Source organism: Euwallacea similis, chromosome 14 (genome assembly GCF_039881205.1).
Source record: "Euwallacea similis isolate ESF13 chromosome 14, ESF131.1, whole genome shotgun sequence".
Taxonomy (NCBI): domain Eukaryota; kingdom Metazoa; phylum Arthropoda; class Insecta; order Coleoptera; family Curculionidae; genus Euwallacea; species Euwallacea similis.
In genome coordinates, this window is record NC_089622.1 from 4,255,978 (window position 1) to 4,272,951 (window position 16,974).

Genomic DNA, 16,974 nt, shown 5'->3' on the forward strand with positions numbered 1-16,974 from the left:
TACATTTCGTAATAAGACCTTCAAATCCCTAAACTCTTAAACATTTTGATAAATGCTTCCTTTCAACTGTGGAAGAAAACGACTTTAATTTTAAACTCTATTTCTAACAAAATCCCACTATATTACGTGCTCTTCATGTAAACAAAGCTTTATATTTGAACCTCCTCACCCGCTGGTGAAAACAGCCCACTACCGATACTCCACTATAAGGGATATAAATATGTTGTTTCGTCGGGACGTCTGGGTTTCTTGCCATTTATGCTGAAATAAATAATGGATAAGGGTAAAAGTCAAGTAAACACTACAGAATGAGTATATGTGGAAAAAATTATTACGGATTATTACCAAGCACTCTTTTTTACTATAAACTTATTTTACTCTAAAATTTAAAATAGTTGATTTTTAAAAAATTTCTGTCAATTAAAAAATTCACTTGGTATTTATTAACATGAAAGCATTTACAAGGCTCGTTAGATCACATGAAGAAAAAATCACTAATTAATAGTGATGGCGTTCCTCACTATACACGGCTGCATAACCATAGAAGAAAAATTCTTCATTAGCCAGAATGTAAATGATGGTATTTATGCAAAATATTGCAATTAATTAGCAGCTTTTAAAGGCAAACCTGCAATTATTCGCCTAGGTGGCGTTGCTACTTTCATGTGTGTGAAATGGAACTTGCGCTATTGTTGTCCATATTTTGTAAGAGAAATGCATGAGGCGTGGAGTTTCATGTACCTGAAGGAGATTCTCTTATCTTGAAGAAAAACAGACTTTTTCCTGACAAACACGTTCATTATTATGAGCTTTTCCCCTATAATACTGATGAAGAAAACATAGATTTGTTATTAGATGGGGCTTGGAAAATACTTTATAAGATCCCCCTTCTAATTCCCTTCTATAATACTCATCCTCAACAGGGATCTAAAATCCAGACGTGACTGAACAAAGACATCTAAAACCGTGATGACACAAAGGCAGTCAGTATTTCACCCCTTCTATATGTGCAGCCCCCGCTTGCGCTCCGACTGCCCACGCATTCGGAAAAAGGATTTTCACAGCGTTTTACGATAACTGAGTTGCCAGGTTTCAGAAATGTCCTAAAGTTTGATAGAAATAGGAAATGCCGTGCTCCAACCACGTACCTCGACCACTTATTTTATGCAAGAACTCAAATATGTTGTTTTCCATACAGAAAACTAGCTACTATTAAAAACCTGTTGAGTGCGTAAAGTCGTGTTCCCACGTTCATATTAAGATTTAAAGAAACTTGACTGAGCTTCAGTTAAAGCAATAATGTTTTCAACATTGAAAAATTTTATTTTTAAATATTTAATCCATCCATCATATCCAGACCGCAATAGGCAAGAATATTCAACAACTTTCCTCTTTCTACGGACAGTTTCTAATGACAAAAAAACTCCAACTATTCTGGAAAGGAATGTTTATCATAAGACCTCGTAAAATTTGAAACTGAATCATTGATTTAGTATTTTAAATTTAATTCAACCCACATTGATAAAAACGAAGTTATTTAGTAGAGTTGTTTGAACCATGAAATTTCTTCCTTGAATGCGCAACTTTTCTTCCATTTAAGCAAGTCTGTATATGTATATCCTCATGCCAAACCTCTAAATGTGCCTTATATTTATAGATGAAATATATTGGCCATAACCGGATTCTCAAACGTATTTCTTAATTTACTCTAGCGTGCATTTGGTGCAGACGACTGACACCGTACAAACGCTAACAAATAGCCCACGCCCAGTCTGGCGTTTGTATACCAAAAGCAATTTGTATGTTGTCTGCTTACCCGTCATCGAAACGGATGTTTGCCTTTCATGTACTATTCCATTTCGCTTTAGGGAACGAAATAAAAGTTATTATACACAGGAAAATTGTATAAGTAGGTATATTGGCAATGAAACAAAGAGACAATGTAAATTCAGAAACTCTAAAAACATTTGAATTTAATTTTTAAGTTAACGTGTAGACGTCTCCAATTTAGCAATGAAACGAGATATATAACAAGAACAATCGTTGGAATGCCTCTGAGCTAATCCTCTGTATGCGACAAAAAATTTCAATTGTTGTATTTGAATAAGAGAGGTCTTAGATTTTTTTATTATATTTGATTAAAAGAAATACTCTTATATCTTTAAGTCTCATGGTTCTGGTTAATTAAGTTTTCTAAAAATCTTCTATTAGGTTGTTCGGAAAGTAATTTCGTTTTTTCCCGACAGAGGATTTAATGGTATTTTTTTGCACTTAACCTCACACTTAAGCCATATAATTTTTATATGCTTTGAGAGCTCATATAACAAGGCTTGTGTGTGAAACATTTCAATTAATTCTACGCAGTAGTTTTTGGTTGGTGCCCTTTTAAATATGGAGAGCGATAAGCAGCATTTTCGACATATCCTACTGTTTTACTACAGAAAGGGTAAAAATGCTGTTCAAGCCAGAAAGAAATTGACCGATGTGTATGGAGAAGGTGTGTTGACAGTACGCCAGTGTCAGAACTGGTTCTCTAAATTTCGATCTGGCAATTTTGATGTCGAAGATGCACCACGTTCGGGAAGGCCGGTTGAAGCTGATAAAGACGCCATAAAGGCATTAGTTGATGCGAACCGTCGAATAACAACACGTGAGATCGGATTGAAGTTAAATTTATCGAATTCAACAGTTTATGACCACTTGAAAGGCCTGGGATTATCCTCGAAGCTCGATATATGGGTTCCCCATGTTCTCACAGAGAGAAATCTGTGTCGCCGCATTGACGTCTGCGATTCGCTTCTCAAACGTGACAAAAATGATCCGTTTTTGAAGCGCATCATTACTGGGGACGAAAAATGGGTTGTATACAACAACGTCAAACGCAAGAGGTCATGGAGCAAAAAAGATGAATCGACTCAAACCATTTCCAAAGCCGATATTCACCAAAAAAAGGTGATGCTGTCTGTTTGGTGGGATTTTAAAGGAATCGTTTTTTTTGAGCTTTTACCGGATAACACAACGATTAATTCGGAAGTCTACTGCCAGCAGCTGGACAAACTGAAGGATGCACTTCAACAGAAAAGACCCGAACTAATCAACAGAAAAGGTGTAGTGTTTCACCAAGACAACGCGAGACCTCACACAAGTTTGGTCACTCGCCAAAAGCTTTTACAGCTTGAATGGGACACAATGCCACACCCACCATATTCTCCAGACCTGGCACCATCGGATTATTATTTGTTCCGGTCACTCCAAAATTTTTTAGACGGTAAAACTTTCATCTCAAATGATGAGGTCAAAAACCACCTCGATCAGTTTTTTGCCAGCAAAGACAAAAAATTTTATGAGCGTGGAATTATGCTACTACCAGAAAGATGGCAAAAGGTGTTGGACCAGAACGGCCAATATATAATTTAATAAAGCATTTGTTTATTATACGAAAACTGTCATTCATTTTCACATAAAAAAACGAAATTACTTTCCGAACAACCTGATAATTTCGAATTCTTTTATAAACGTCTTTTTTACATTTACCTATATGTATGTAAAAGAGACTTTCAATATGTTTATAACATAAGGAAGACCCACATTGGCTTTCTCTTTGCCATTTATCTTTCTTCTAATATTGCAGTGTCATCTCCTTAACAGGTCTTATTTGTTAGAATGTCATTGGTAATCAATACTACATGATTCAGGTTTTTGCAAGGTTCACTGAAGATAAATTTGCTAACAATTATTTGAAAATTAATGTTTCAGATTTTATTTCTTATCTCATAAGTCCTGAAGAAAGCTCTAAAACTAAATTGAAAAACCATTTCCTGTAAGAGTATAGTAGATTCTTGCAAATTTTCGATCAAAAAAATTTATGATAAATCATTTTGTCCGTTCGCTCTCATGAGTTTTGGAACCCATGAGGTAATTTTTGAATAATTTCAGCTTTACTAAGGATTTTTATATATTAAATATAGAAAATATGTGTTGAATCTGCATTTTGAATGTTGTTTTATCCCATTTTTTAAATCCGACGATTAATGTAATTATGGGATATTAAATTGCAAATCGTAGTTTATGTAATCAAAAAACAATTAATTATGATGATTAATCGACCAAGTTATCTAAGAAACCATTAAAGTAATCGATTCCCAAAACATTTCTGAAAGTGAAACACTCAAGTTTACGTTACAGAGAACCCTCATTCGATCTATTTTGGAAATGTAATTCGAGTAATTCTGCCCTCTAATGATGTGAGAATGATGTATTTTGAAACGGTCTTGATGCCTAACTGCGTGTGCAGGTTTAAATTGCTTTAGTTCTCATTCGAGAATATGTTCTAATCGAATTTTAAGAATTTACGGGCAAGAATTGTTTTTTACAAAACTTTTTTGGCAAAAGCCGTATAAAACATTTGCTTAAACCTGTCTGATAATACCAATTCCGGACCTGCAATCAGCATACTTATCATTCCCTAATAGAAACCAAACAACAAGCGATTGCTGATTGCATAAATTGCCGATCAATCTTCTTTAAACCATCGTCCAAGACAAATTCCGTACACGGATCTGATAAATGCACCGCTGAGAGCATAAAATTCAGGTTGTTTATGGCCATAGTTAACCTGTTGCAAAACGATGCAGTTTTGTATCTGATTCTACTGGGAGACTTCCAAGTTAATTGATATTCAATGTTTCAGTGTTTGTTGGTTTCTGCGCATTAAATGCAGATCACGGAGTCTTGTCAACAATGCAATTGATAGAAGAAAAACAGGCTTCTTACTTAATAGAATTCTTGACAATGACACAAAAATGATGTAATGTTGAGTTTTTGATGGTTTTTGCTCTTGGAGTTTTCTATTGTTCCTTCGTCAAGTTATTGAAATTTAATACTACGACGTTCTAAATGACGTCAGTGTAACGTGTTTTTGAGTTCTGCATTCCATGTTAAGTTTTGTCGTCGAAATGTGGCTAATTATTTTTTTAAGTCCTTCTGATTTATTCATCAGAATAGTTATTTACGTATAACAAGTGTGGATAGGGTTACTTTACCGCATACCGATTACAGTTCGCTTCCCCTCGTTCGGTCAGCATAGTATTGAGTGCAATAAAGACGCTTTCGTACTCGTTAGATATACTATTTTTCCTACCGCACATATTTGCTAATTTATTGTCTTCTATAAGTTAAATTAAATATTGACGTGCGGTGACGTTTTTTACATGCATTCGTCCGGTAAAACCTTTTTCCGCATGTTTATCAACTGAAAATACCCACAAACATTTTTACAATCTTCAAAAGTTTTGACACTGCTACATTTTATCTACATTCGTAGAAAAAATATCTTCTTTTCATTCAGAACTTGACACCTTTTGTTCCTTATGGTCAACTAGCGCACAAGTCATTTTGAGGATATGACGTGTGTCACGATAATATAAAATTCTACAGTATGCTTTTGTTGTTTTCTATTGTTTATCGTCCAAGTTACTGAAATGTATTTATTCGATGTTCTACATGACGCCAATGTAACGTAGATTTGAATACTGATTTACTTCACACAAAGTTAAAGTCCATTTCTCGGCATCGTATGACTTGCTTCTATTGTATATTCAGTTTCATTCTGCTAAAAGCTTGAAAGAAAGAAAATTAAGAAATGCTTTTAATTCCAACACATCCTAAAGGCAACAGCGCCGAATCCTCTGGAAACCCCAACAGTGCTGGATCGCAACGCTCTTGGTATCAGTTATCATCGTGGCGTGCAGTCTGTGACCCGGATACGGTTTGCGAGGGTGCAGCGTCGCCGTCCATCGGGCGCCACGCTTTCCCCAATGTTGTCGTACGCGACGCCGACGACGCTGTAGTTTGTTTTCATCCAGACGAAACTGCTTTTGTTTGCTTTCTAACGGGTATTTTCCTTTTTTCCCTATGACGGTCGAAGAAGGGAGTGTATAAACAAGCGAGGGTGAGAGATAGAGCAATAGAAAAGGTTGTCGTGTTAGGTGAAAACATTTTGCTAATGGTCAAGATTGAACCAAAGAGGATGTCATCAAGGGTGATATTCTACAGTTATCATTTCAATTAGGAGAAATTTTAGCAAAAATGAAGCAATGAAATTTGATGTCTAAAATTTTTATTAAAATTTCTAAATGTTTTTTCATTTTACTATTTTAAAATTTTAAAAATATCACCACTGAATAGGGCACTAAAAAGTAAAATTTGAAAGTGCAAGTCGTTTTGTTCTAGCGTGAATGGTTTCCATTTTACAGGACTCTAAAAAGTGAAAATTCTTTTTTTTCAAGGTCACTTTCTTGAAAACAACTAATTTTAGAGGCAAACTTTATGACAAAAGCTGCACGAGTATTAAAGTTGTATTCAAAAATTGCTTCACATAAAGAAGCGTTCTTCAATAATCCTACTATGTGTCTGATTTTCAATACAACTAGTAATGCTTCAGTAACAAATATATTTTAAATATTTTTCTTGCGCTTTCCACCCAGTATATTGTTTTTACCGTTTTTGAAGGTTCTGACGCTATTATATTGGGAAGTATTGGAGCAATAACCTTTAACGATAAAGAAGCTTAATTTAAAGGTCTCAACGAGCTCTATAATTCTTCAAAATAGAGGAAAAACGGTCATGTCTTGGAATAAATGTTCAATGTTTGATAAGTCACAACCTGTCTATATAAGAGAGATTTAAAGTTTTCTGGTGGACTAGTATTTCTTTTCGATGTGAAGTGTCTTATTTTCGAGTCTTTTGGAACATCAAAATGCTGAGATTTATACGGACTTTCGACTTCATCAATTAATAGAATTTTTAAAGTTTTCCTTACATTCAACTAAAAATTCATAACGTGTTCAAGCTAAAATGAGGAGAAATCTCATAGAATAAACTCAAATATGAGATAATTCTAATTAAACATGTGTTTTTTTATCCTGAAGAAGTGGTTATTTTTATTCATTGTTTGCTCACTAACGTGGGAGGTGGACAATAATTACCTTCCAAAATGTCCCCTTCAGATTTTATTACATACCCACCACATTTGACTGTCTCGCTCTTTTTCATTTAAAGAACTGTTTCTAAAGTCTCCCCGAACTGGACTTTACCGAACTGCCCAATACGGCTGTGTAATGTTAATAACGTGCCTGATTTACACAGCAATGCGCAGGGTTTGCAAAGTACGATTAATGTCGGTATCGATACTCCCATTTCCCTTTTACAACCCAATCTCACCAATATAAACTAATGATCATGAGCAGTATATTATGGAAGTATTTAGTTTCTGCCTATAGGTGCTTAACTCAATTAAGAAAATATACCCCTGGAATAATTTCTGAACTTGCGAACAATTGAGGTCAGCCAGTCATTTGATTAGTTGTTTCTTCTGCCAAATTGAAAACTGAGTCAGTACCAATGTTTCCGCTGTCTGTTGTCTGTGATGCGTAATCAGCTTCTCTGCCAGCAGAGTACGATCTAATTGGACAGAGTTTTAAATTTTAATGTAACTTACTTTCAATATTCAATCCTAGAAAACTAACTTCTTTTTCTTGAACTTTAATTACCTATCTAGGATTTTAAAAGTCTACAAATTGTTTCCATTTTAACAATTAAATACTTGGCAATTATTAATTAAAAGAGTAAGGCGTTATCAGATTTAAGCTTTCATAAAAAAGTGCTTATTAATTAATGTAAGTCTATGGTGTTGTTATTTTAAAAATGTATTTTTTTATAAACCGGTACTATTTACTTGACAAGTAGGTAATTGAACTGAGGATCAATTTCGCAGGCGCAAATTAGAATAATAAGGTTATTACTGTCGTCGTTATTAATGAATTGGACATGTTTAATGCGAGAACGAAAAAAATTCTCTAACGCTCTAGAAAACAGTTTGTAGGGCTGTACTGGGGATGACGATTCCTATTTATTGAACCGTGAGGTTTATTTCTTAATATGTTTATAATCTTCTTTGTATGAATTTATTAAAGTATCAATACTTTGACATTACATGAAGGAATAACTTGTTTTCATTTCAGAGTTCATTTTTAAATTACATTAGGTTTGTAAAGAAACCTATTAGTAATGCAAACAAAACATTTTTTCTTCGAATTTTATGAAAACAGTGTGACATTCCTATTTTAAATTAATAAGTTTTGGAATTATTTGGGCTTAATTTTTTCTTTACGTGTTGGCACAGTTTGTTGAACGCTCTAAAACACTGAATGAAATCTTATTAGACAAACCATAAATACCACCTGTGCTAACTGCATTGTAGATAGTTAGTATTAAAAAATTAGTTCAATTATTAACACCATTAGAATACATGATAAAAGAAGCATCCGTTAGTTTTACGTAACTGCATTCAAAATAATTCCCATGATTAATTGTATAATTGAACAATATAAAGATGTTACATTCGAATCAAGTCAGTTGCAGAAAATGCTAAATTGCTTGTTATCTTAGATAAACAAAAGGTTTGGTTCAGCTGGATAGATATTAATATTAGCAATCCCTGCACTTTTGGATCTTCATTGTATATATATTCATTTTAATGACCCAAAGGCAGCAGCCAATGCTAAATTATCACTGAAAAGCAATATTTCAAAGATTTTACCATAAACTCCTCTTACTAGGAGCCATCTCGGAGCGTTTCAAATCGGATTTCTGGTGGAGATCGTAAAACCATTAATTAACGTTTTCAAACACAAATATCACTATTAGAGCAACTACGCAACGCTCTATGATCGTAAATCGAAGAAGTTATCAATTTTCATAAACGGCTTTAGATTATTAATCCCATGGTTAGGTCAGCTTTTTGCGCGTCGAGAAGACCTTGAGTTCATTAAGTAGAGTGTCACATTGTGGTTATTGATTATCAGACTAATTTAGTGTCGTGAAAAGAGAGAGCGGTATTTAGCATGTCTTCTTTTAGTTTCCATAAACACCCTGTAAAACCGACTCTAGTGTAGCGATTTTTTTCTCTTTTCTCACATTCTAAAAGGACCAAAAAATGAGGAAATGAATGTGGGAAATGAGCTGTACTACTTTTTTATCCACATAATTTATACGAAAACTTTTGGCCATAAAAGCCGCAGTATTGCTACCTACGTGTTTAGATCTTTACACCTACATTGGCAAAATTGAATGAACCGAAAATACCCCATATAGAATGAAAATTTACGAGTCTGCTTTCACGAAAATGAAACCGGTAGAAATATTACACTTTGCACCGTACACTTTCCGTCCCATTTAGAACTTATTTAGATTTACGTTCTTGAGAAATATGTCTTCTTCTAATGGCTTATTTCCCGTTAATGCAACCCGAACTTTCCTGCTTTACTCCTAATTTACAAAATGGGTCGTATTTCATCTGAAAGTTTATTACTCCCCAAAACGCAAATTTTTATTATGTATTATTTTCCAAAGCTAAAATTATCCTATTAACGAAAACTTCCAACAATATAACTAATGCCATTTCTAGTGCATCCTGAAAATGTTCACTGTTTATGTTATTAAATTCAACCTCCTTATACAATTCACTCCTTGTTGGAATTGTTTGCTGCCCACCGTGCTGGTCGGTCGATAAATGGGTCAGAGCTCCATTCTTCCTAGGCGATTTAATGTGTATTTTCATTGACCTTTTTCTGGAAAAAACCCAAACCAAAGGGATTTAGAGACTGTTAGAAGCTCTGTCCCTATTAAAATACAATGATATTTGATCGAAAATAAAGCAGAATAAGAGAAAATAAACAATGCTGTAGACTTTGATGAATAATACAGAAAATCGAACCGTCCCGACGGTTTCTGATTACACCGTCTCGACGCTGCATGTTTTATTTTATGGGAATGATATAAGTTTCTATTTAAAGCACCAGGTTAACTGATGAGTAGATATAGAGGTACTAAGAAGTGGTATGGCTGCTATGCTATATGCAAAGGTTTATAATGATATCTAGAAGAACTGCATATGGCATATCTAAACCTCCTGACAACTTTACCAAGAGGATACAATAAACGCGTAGAGATAGACACAGATCATTGGTCAGTTTTGTAATTTTTCAATGAAAATTATTTCCAGATAAAGTTGTAAGAACATTGATTCAAGTGGGACTAGTTTAGGTTGGTAGGTTGGGCTGATTTGAGTTATTCAATGCGATTAATTTAGTATCCCTCAGAACCAATACCGCCAGATGATGATCATAAGAAAAAATAAAGTTGATGATGGTTGTTAAAAATCGAAACGTCGGTTCCCAAATATGACATCGCAAAGTTGAAGAAGAGGAAAACTTGTAATAATGAAGTATAAATTATTTTTCATTACCTTGCCAAATAAGCTGAAGAAAAAATACAAACCTTTTTCCAAAATATCAGTTTTTTTTCGAATACCTACGAAAATTGTCGCAATTTCTCAAATTTTTAAACGGCATATTCTGAAACTCTAAATTACGTAACTGGGTTAAATTAAGGCTACCTAGTATCTTTTATGGTTACTGACTTTCTCATAATTGAAGAAATCCTTAACAACTTTGGCAGCCAAAATATTTCCATAGAACTGTCATAATCAGAGCAGAGTGCTGGTTAATTTCTCCATTTCCATGAAAACAGCCTTCTTGGTTAAATTACTAGGACATTAATAAATTGGCTTGTAGTTCCTGTAGGCCTATAGATCGTAGTCTTTGATCAAAAATAGATCAAACAGACCAAAACCACTTAAAAATTATGCGCCAGGTGAAGTTGCCAATACATGGAACTAGTAGCCGTAAACGTCTCTGAAATATCCAATTCATTGACTTGAAATTGTGAAGAATCAGGATGAGGCTTCGCCTGAGGTGGATTTACGTGATGTTTTTCTTGTTTCTAAAGCACAAACTGGCCTCGTTCCACACTTGAAATTAAACAAATAGCTTTACCATCAAAGACCTGCTCAAACAGGAACTGGCAGTTAGAGAATCAAACAGAACAGCACCACACTCGACCTCAACCTACCTTTGGCGGAAGCGACCTTCGCCCGGCTGCGGACCGACAAACTCGAGCTTCATCGATCGCTTTGCTTCCACCCCCGCTTTGCACCCCGCGGGAAAATGCAGTTGCCGACGATTCAGCTCAATCCGACCTCTGAACCCTTGTTGAAGGCTACGACCTAAATACCCCAGTGAAAGAGGGAGGGAAGGGGCATGGGACGGGCTGGATGGGTGTGAAAAATCTTATTTCTCCGTTACGCTCCTGTCCTACGCTTTATCCTCAACTACACACTCTTATGAATTGCTGTCAGTGAGGGCTTAAATTTATTGTTGCGAGTAACTCGGTCAATGTATATTTCATTTTATACGCTCTGGATTTGGGGTCGGTTGATTTTCCAGGTCTGTGGTGAAGGATAATTTGATGTATCGTAGTTTGAGATTTCGTTAGTGTATAACTATGGCAAGTGGTTTATGTTTCTAAACTAGCTTTCATAATAATACATGCGGTGTGTTCCAGATAAGGACGTCAAGCATCCAACGTGGGTAGTTTGTAAACGGTCACAGATACAGGGTCAAATGGGAGAAAAGTTGCGCATTCAAGTGAATGGTTTCACGATGCAAAGAAATCTACAACTTTGGTTTTTCAGTTATTTCAAAAAACACCGAAATTTTTTAATTTCTTTTTTATTTTTTCCAGAATTATGTTAAAAAATGGATGAAAACTAAAACCACTTTACTAAAATAGTTTTTTATGTGTTTCAACATTGATAGTCTCGTTTATTCTCTGATATTTATTTGCCCAAAATGGTGATTAACTTTTTTGTAAATACTTGTATGGTCGTCATACGTTTTTTTTTCGGTTTTATGACAACTTTTTATTACAAATTCATTAATATATCATATTTAATAATTTACGCAACATTTTGGTATTTAATTACTTTTTTTAAATATTATTTTTATAAAGAAAACAGGAGGTTTTTAATACAATGCTCATGTCAATCATAAAACGTGTAAAAATCTTTTAAATCTTTATAGGGTATTTTGTTTCCGATTGTTCATTTAATATCTTCTGGTATCATAAAATGGTAGAAAATTATTTATCTGAAAGAAAATTTGAGATGGTAAACTGTTATATTTCGTATCATAATAATGCAATGAAAGCAGAACGCATCTATGAAAGTATTTGCGCCGAAGAAATACAGACAAACCGTAAAGTTTTCTGTCGGCTCGTAAAAAATCTTAAGGAATGCGGACCATTTAAAAAACCGGTAGCAAGCTGCAACAAATGCTGTCATGAAGAAAAAGAAGAACATGTAATGTTATCTGGTTACTGAAGAGCCCGAAATACTTTTTAGCGAAATCGAACACACCACAGATATCCTAAAATCAACAGGAGTAGTTTGTTTTGCGCAAACAAAGGTATTAAAGGGATGATAATTTAGGAATGGTAAATTTAGAAATTGTCAGAGACCAACCTGGTGATGGCGAAAGGCGGAAAACATTTTATGAATAATACTCATGAAATTATGCAGATTGTCAAAATTTTCCACATAAAATTGCCTGGTCGCTTAAGAGTCAAGTCACAAATAATGTAATTTTCATTACAAGTAATACGCGTTGCTGGTCCAAGAAGAACCTCGGTGTCTACAGGATTACGCATCCGTAATATCGTTTTGGGTTTAACATGTATGTTGAATTATTTAACATTTGAATAATGGGTTCTTTCTTTTATAACCATTCGCTTAGCAGCGAGGACAATCTCATTTTACGCGAAAAGCATTTGGAGGAATCTATAGATCCTGAACTGTTAATTCTAATACTTAATCGTTGGTCCCAACAAGATGGTACACCTACACATAATGCAAGAGTTGTGCAGGAACAAGCATCACATAGATCTCACGGAAGAATATTAATTAGTTTTACTGATCTCAGATACATTGGAGACCTCGCTTTGCTCAATTCAAACTTCGTCTTTGGCCAAAAAACTTCCTCACTGTTCTTGATACTTTATATATGTATAATACTATTGCGACTTCAAAATCCAGACGAATTTCACGTTTTCGCGTCCAAACTTAGCTATGTCGCTTTAAGTTCTCGGATTTACGAAGGGTTATGTGTTTTTTTCGCACCTACAGCCGGTACAATACTATTTTCCGGCTGCAAATTCCCGACGAATTTCTTTCTTACACACCGTCAAACTGGTTTACGTTTTCTGATTTCCAAAGAGTTTTACTTTTTCAGATCCACGGTGAGAATCGAATTACAAGACTTCAAATACTCGATAAATTTGACTTTTTTTAAAATTTATCGCGCTTTCTGTCAAGTTTTAACAGCAATATATAATAATCAGACTATTTGTGTCTTTACAACAATGGATACTCACTTCAACAATTTTTGTTGATATTAACAATGCATAGGTAGTCAAAAAAGCAGGTAAAATAATAAAAAGTTAAAGAAAAAGCAAACTATTGTTTAAATTGCTATATGCAAGATATCAATGAATTTGTAATAAAAAGTTGTCTCAAAATCGACAAAAACTTACCAGGGGCGTATTTAGAATGTTCCATTCAACCAAGTCTGTATCAATTACGGAGATTCTAAAGTTGGTCATCCGTACCTCAAACATACAATATATTTATCCTCCCCCTTTTTTGATCTACAGTTTTACTCATGTAAAATGACAATGATAAGCAGATATTCAATAATTGCAGAAAAATGTACCCATAGTTACATATACGTAATTGTGTAATCCTTCCGTGACATTCAAGAGTGCAGTGATTAGAAAACTCTCTTCCGCAATCGGCTTGATATATTACGTAACAAGTTAATTAAGGAACAGAGTTTTCTAATTAGTCTCCATTATTTAAACAAAATTTTAACTACTTATGAAGTTTAAGACTTTGTATATAATGTTTCCTGTCTATCAAGCACCAATCCAACTATAGGTTTTTAGTAAAATTAGAGAGTGTTTTGCTATCGTATGAGGTTCTAGTTACAGTTGACAGATTAAGTGCGCATTGGTGCGGATGTCTGAATTCACCATCTGTCAATCATAATAAGAGCCCCATGCAAAACGGAAACGCTGAAGAGTGTACTTCGCTATAATTCAGCTGCGAGTTATCAATTTCATAAAGCAAGACACTGAAAGTCGTTTCTTCTCATCCCTCGTGGTTTAGTGACAAGACCAGATCAAATTCAAATTTGAGATTTTCAGACAAGGGAGAAAGCAAGGGCTTTCATTCTCCTTCCTTGCTGTGTTGTCTCAAATTTCAATATTTGTAATTTTAATGGCCATACCTCCATCCCCTTTTTAAGGCTCATATACCGACACTCATATTCCAAAATCTAATTTTGATTTACCATAAATTGGAGATCTCTTTGAGTGGTAGCAATTATAAAGGTAGTAAATTTAAAGGAATATTCAATATATTGAATTTCCTAAAAATTAATTCTATAAAGAAAAGCAACCCTCAAAGTTTTTGAAAATCAGATAATTTGAAACTCAATTTTTCTTGATTTTTTGACGATATTCGCAACTTCAAACTCCTATAAAATCATTCACACACACAATTGATTTTAGATAAATTTGGATTTTAGAGGATTTTTCTACAAAATCGGATATTTAAAAGTTTATTCTTTCTAAAAATAGGAGTTAAAACACAAAAAACTCACGATTCTGAGATATTGATTTTCGAAAATTTCTAAAAGTTTTCAATAGGAAAACTATCACTGATTTTAGAATTTTTACATCAAAGTTACAGCCAAAAAGACAAGAATGCCTCAGATTTTCTACTTCTTTATATGGATATTCATCACATCCAGTTTTAATTCGAAATAAAGCATGTACGCATACATATATCATCAGAGTGCAATACTCTCCCCCAGTCCGTCTGGCAGCACCTTTGTGCGCGGGGTTGTCTAGACGGTTCGTACGGGGGCGGGCGCGAATGCCACCCCCCAGTCGATAATGCCGCCACCATTGCGGACTGTGTCGAGCCAAGGACGAAGGTCGATGGATCCGGTGATTGCAGCAAAAGTGAAATCCTGGACGCATAAAAAATTTATTGGGGGCTCAGGATGGTAAGAAAAGTGTCTGGAGTTTCTGTATCGCCGAATTAGAGGGGCTATTGATTGGATAAGCCAGACGAGATCTACACAGAAAATTTTGTTGAGACTAAAAAAGAGAAGTGGGGGAAGTTAGGAAGGGTCGGCAATGAAAGTACAGGTAGTGAAATAAACATTCGAAGGTATTTAATTATAAAAAGTGTTCGACTGCGAGATAAGGATTCGAACGTCATCTATTGTTAGTAATCGGATATTACCTATATAATACCAGTAGGTAGTGTAATTTATATATGTTTTTGAATGCAAATTCGTAACTGTTCTCAAGATACTGTTAATTTAAAGCATCCTCTCTAAGAAAAATGTATGTTTTTTAATGTTAAAACTCTCATTTGTTACCACTGTGCCAATGTCGCCAAGTTATATTCAGCACCAGCTACCTCGCATCATATAGTCTCATATTATATCATAACATGAGCTCAGACGAAGGCGAGAATTACGACATAGACCCTGCTAGTAGCTACGGTAAGTAGTAGATTAGGCTCTGGATGGAGTTGACACGCACGTTAAGTCTTCTATTATTATTTAAAATTGCGTGCCGGCAAACGATGATTCTGTTACGCATCAGTTAACATTAATTTGAGTAATAGATCAAGAATAGTGGTAGTAAATGAGAGTTTAAACAAACAAAAATAGAGTTTTTCTCTTGATTTTAACAGTTTGACGTCGTATGATTTTATTAGTAATTTCTACTTTTTTTGAAATGTTTATTTTTCATTTTGAGCCAGCTACTTCAGATTGCTTTATTTCAGAAACCTACCATTACAGCTTCCATTTGCAGAAAATCAGTAGTAAAAAAGAAAAATTTCACAGGAAAACTCTCTTGAGCTAATGAAAATTGAGTTATTATTATTGTATTGTCGTTTCTTAAAATAAGCCAGTTATCTCATCGCTAAATAAAATAAAAATTCATGTTTTTTGCATCAAACCGAGATTTTGGGATACTACAGTTTTTTAAGTCTATTATTGTAATTATAATCAATAATTTGGTAAAATAGCAGTGGAATTTTCTTCATATTGGAGGTCGAATTTCCTTTATATTTTCCTTTTCATGCTAACCAATCAAGATGCAAACAATTAACCTTTTTGCTCCAATCATGTTCATTTGTCCAGCTATAGAGCACTGAAGTAATAAACTGGTAAACAAGAAGATGAGCAAAGTTGTTCTCTTGCTATTTTGTCTGCCGGTATCGATTTCATTCAAAAAAAAAGAGAACATCCCGCTGCCGTAGTCTACGCTGCGCTGTCTAGCCGCTATTATTAAACCCAACTTACTGTGGCATATAACATCACGCTTGAGGGTTGAGGTTTGCGGTAAAATGGGAGAAGTTTCCCATTAGCTGGAGACTGGAGGATAAAAAAGGTTTATTGGGTGCTTTGTGTTATTGAACAAGGGGAGAGGACGGATTGGGAGATGTAGGGATGACAGACGAGAATGGAGAGGGGAGGATTATATCGATGAGATAGACAAGTCAGAATGACAAGAAAAAATCTCTTATAATAATATTAGTTAAACAACAAAATATGGGAATTTCGACGTAATGTTACAATTTTATCAGTTTCGATCTGGAAGTTTGAAGCGTATTTACTTATTCTCTCCAGTTTCAAGAAGTTCTAGTAGTAAATTTATATAGAAAATTGACTCTTATATGAAGTAGTTTGAGACTTTCTCTGGATTTGTGATTCAGGTTCATCTGTGAGTATCTGTGAGTGTGTACTTCCTATTTTAGAACTTCACAGGGTTCAGATCATTCTGGGTCACCTTTTAGGAACACAGTATTGGACGTGTTATACGGTTGTGCGCCTTCGCTCTCTGTTCCAAACCTTTTATTCCGGGCCACATTTGTATGACCTTTCAGTTTTAGAATATGAAGAATGATTTTCCAGAATTTGTATGAATACTTAA

At 34.6% G+C, this 16,974-nt stretch overlaps 1 protein-coding gene across 3 annotated transcripts in view; it reads left to right on the forward strand.

Moving 5' to 3' along the window:
• Window positions 1-16,974, forward strand: part of EcR (Ecdysone receptor) — a 145,394-nt gene that overhangs the window by 59,321 nt on the left and 69,099 nt on the right. The window contains exon 1 of one of the 3 annotated variants that reach the window (XM_066397278.1): window positions 5,693-5,950. The exons of the other annotated variants lie outside the window; for them this stretch is intronic. The gene's annotated coding sequence lies outside the window, so the exon portion shown is untranslated. Of the gene's footprint in view, window positions 1-5,692; window positions 5,951-16,974 lie in introns of those variants that run through there. 3 annotated transcript variants of the gene reach the window in all.